The sequence below is a fragment of the Octopus bimaculoides genome, chromosome 14 (assembly GCF_001194135.2).
Source record: "Octopus bimaculoides isolate UCB-OBI-ISO-001 chromosome 14, ASM119413v2, whole genome shotgun sequence".
In the NCBI taxonomy this organism is placed as follows: Eukaryota; Metazoa; Mollusca; class Cephalopoda; order Octopoda; family Octopodidae; genus Octopus; species Octopus bimaculoides.
Window position 1 is genome coordinate 3,066,639 of NC_068994.1, and position 3,974 is coordinate 3,070,612.

The 3,974-nt window shown below is 35.5% G+C and overlaps 1 protein-coding gene across 1 annotated transcript in view; it reads left to right on the forward strand.

The window, feature by feature from the left end:
* The first annotated feature begins 186 nt into the window (after positions 1 to 186).
* Positions 187 to 3,974, forward strand: part of LOC128249399 (protocadherin beta-6-like) — a 37,491-nt gene continuing 33,703 nt past the window's right edge. Inside the window, exon 1 of the mRNA XM_052972915.1 lies at positions 187 to 276. The gene's annotated coding sequence lies outside the window, so the exon portion shown is untranslated. The remainder of the gene's footprint in view (positions 277 to 3,974) is intronic.

The following is a 3,974-nucleotide window of genomic DNA, read 5'->3' on the forward strand; positions in this document are numbered from 1 at the left end:
GGTGGTGGTAATGGTGGTGGTAGTAGTAGTAGTAGTAGTAGTAGTAGTAGTAGTAGTAGTAGTAGCAGCAGCAGCGGTGGTGGCAGTGGTAGTAGTAGTAGTAGTAGTAGTAGTAGTAGTAGTAGTAGTAGCTGTAGTAGTACAAACAGCAACAGCAGCAACTGCAGCAGCAGTAGTAAGAGCAGTAACAGTAACAGCAGCAGCAGCACGAGTGCCGTTGGAGGAACCTACATGCTGACTGTAACATGAACATTAGCAATGATGAGAAACCTTGTGGTAGGCTTTCGCTAGATTTCTTTGATTCCTATTTCAGATCCTTTCCTCACACGTGTAATTAAAATCCAGCGGGAGAGATCACTGCAGAGGTAGAGAAGCAATAAGGACAATCGACAATTATCTATGTATGCAAAGAGGTACAGATGTGGGTATGTATGTATGTATGTATGACTGAATGTGTGTGTGTGTGTGTGTGTGTGGTGAGAGAGATGTATGTGTGTGTGGCATATATGTAGACATATACACATGTGTGTGTATAATTGTATAAATACATGTATATATATATTTATATATAGGGAGAGATAGATATATCTATCCATATCTATGTATATCTATATATATATATATATATGTATATATACATGCATAGAGAGATAGAGAGTGTGTGAGTTAAGAGATATAGACACATGTAGGTTGATGTCAATCTGAAAAAAGAGAAAGAAAGGGAAAATGAAAAAGCGAAATGCAAAGTGAAAGTAGAGCTGTGTGTGAGAAGGGAGGGGTTGCTCGGTGAGATGTGGAATTATCAAATGAAAAGGTATGTGGCTGTCAGTAGACTTCACTCTGGCTGGTACACAATAAAATATAATTGCTTATATATGCACATATGTAAATATTTGGTCATAAACGTACATATGTGTGCAGTTTTCGTGTATACACACCTATTGGTGTTGATGTTAATGAATGTTATACACTCACAGATGTGTACACATGATGATGTAGAGTGACTGTGACTTGTTATATACATACGTCAGAAATATACAGATGAATATTTAAACATACACCTAGAAGGGATTATATATACATGTAGATATTTACATATTCAAGGTTGCCTGTATATATATTTTATACATATTATCATACATACATATATAATAAATATGTATATATATATATATACACATACACACGCACACACACACACTCATATCTGTATGTATATACAAACATATATTCATTCATGTACGCAAACATACATACATACATCATATATACATACATGTATATATATCTATATCTATTTATCTATTTATCTATCAATCTATCTATCTATATATATACACATATATATATATATATACACACACAAACACACACACACATATATATATATATATTTGTATGTATAATATCCATACATGTATACATACATATGTATACACACATAATCTAAGGCGAATTGTGGGATAAATAAATGTAAGTGTATTATTATACATACTTCTGTATGTATACATTCATTTAACTTATACATACATATGTGACAACAAATTCCATTCTATACAGATATCAATGCATGCATAAAGCCATTTGTATACACACGTATTTATACATGGACTGAGATAATGAATTCAATGTCAAGTGTGTGTGTGTGCGTGCACACACATGCGTGCGTGTGTGTATCTGTAAGTGCATGTATGTGTGTGGAGAGAGAAAGATGAGGAGAGAGATAGAGAGACAGACAGATAGTCAGACAGACAGACAGACAGATACAGACAGAAAGATAGATAGATAGATAGATAGATAAGCAAGCAGGGAAAGAGGAGACAGACAAACAGACAGACAGGCAGACAGATAGATAGAACAGAACACTGTTTTGTTCAGCATTCAATAGCTGCAACCAAAATCACATGTGACAAACATGCACACACATGTATACATGCATATATATAAAGCACACATAATATATGCATATACACATATACATGTGTGTGAGTGAGGATGTATATGTATATATATATATATATATATATATATATATACATACATATATACATATAATTATATATATATATACACACACAAACACACATATATGTATATGCGTATGTCCCTAAATATATATGTCTATGTTTGTTTATATACCAAGCAGTAATATTAAATTGAAAAAAAATACACACACACACACACATACACACACATTTACCCATATCACATGCATCATAAATGTGTATACAAACATGCATGTACAAACACAATCACAAGTATTCAGGGTATACACACACACACACACACATACACACACATATACACACACACACACACACACACACAAATATATATATATGTATATACCCTGACACACATACATAACTTAAATACATAAATATGTGTATACATAGATGTAGGTCATAACAAGTCTATCTGCTTTTATGTTGTTATATGTAATCAAATATGTGTGTGTGTGTGTGTGTGTGTGTGTGTGTGTATGTGTGTGTGTGTGTGTGTGTGTGTGTGTGTGTGTGTGTGTGTGTGTGTGTGTGTGTGTGTGTGTGTGTGTGTGTGTGTGTGTGTGTGTGTGTGTGTACATGTGCCTGCTAAAGCTAATATTATATACATACCAGCTACTGAGATATATAAGGATGTATATCGTAGCAGATACAGTAATATCTGAATATCTACAATATGGGATCTGCTATACACACTTGTAGTTGCACACATGCACACTGACAACTATCAAAGCATCTACATGTATATTGAAGTATGTTTATGTACACGTATATCTATGTGCATAGCTGCTTACATGGGAAGATATGGATATATGTGTGTGTGTGTGTGTGTGTGTGTGTGTGTGTGTGTGTGTGTGTGTGTGTGTGTGTGTGTGTGTGTGTGAGTGTAATTATGCAGATGCATACCTACTTTTGCAAACCAAATTCAAAACCTTATACACATAAACATTCATAAGTCCATATGAATCTATATGCATATAATTGTATTCAGCTACATGCGTATGCACATGTATCAATAAATATCAATAAAAAGATAAATATTATACATATAACATAAATGCAAATGCTTATATCAGTATGTGCATGTATATATATATATATATATGTATACATAAACTTGAAATAAACGTTTATATATAGGCGCAGGAGTGGCTGTGTGGTAAGTAGCTTGCTTACCAGCCACATGGTTCCGGGTTCAGTCCCACTGCGTGGCACCTTGGGCAAGTGTCTTCTACTATAGCCCCAGGCTGACCAAAGCCTTGTGAGTGGATTTGGTAGACGGAAACTGAAAGAAGCCTGGTTATATATATATGTGTGTGTGTGTATGTTTGTCCCCCACAACACATCATCGCTTGACAACCACTGCTGGTGTGTTTACGTTGCTGTAACTTAGCAATTCGGCAAAAGAGACTGATAGAATAAGTACAAGGCTTACAAAGAATAAGTCCTGGGGTCGATTTGCTCGACTAAAAAAAGGCAGTGCTCCAGCATGGCAACAGTCAAATGACTGAAACAAATAAACAAATAAAAGAATTTTAAAAATACATACACACACACACACACTTGCACTAAAACATATATACACACATACACATATACATACGCATATATATGCTGTGTATATGTCAGTGTGTGCATGTGTGTAAATGCACATGTGACTATGTGTGTATGTGTTGGCAATTTCTGTCGGTACTATATAACCATAGTCCTACACATGCGCACACATGCACAAACACACACATGCACATGCGCGCACATGCACACACCTGTACGTATGCACAGATACAAACAGCAATGCATTCAGCATCCGAATGGCCAGATTCGAAAGGTGGTATGGGTGATGCTTGTAGTGGGGTATCGCTGGTAAGGGTGAAGGCTCCAGTAACAGATGGAGAAATACTGTTTGTAACGGGTCTGTGTTATGTTATTGTTGTTGATAGGGAAGTAATGGTGGTGGTGGTGGTGGTGGTG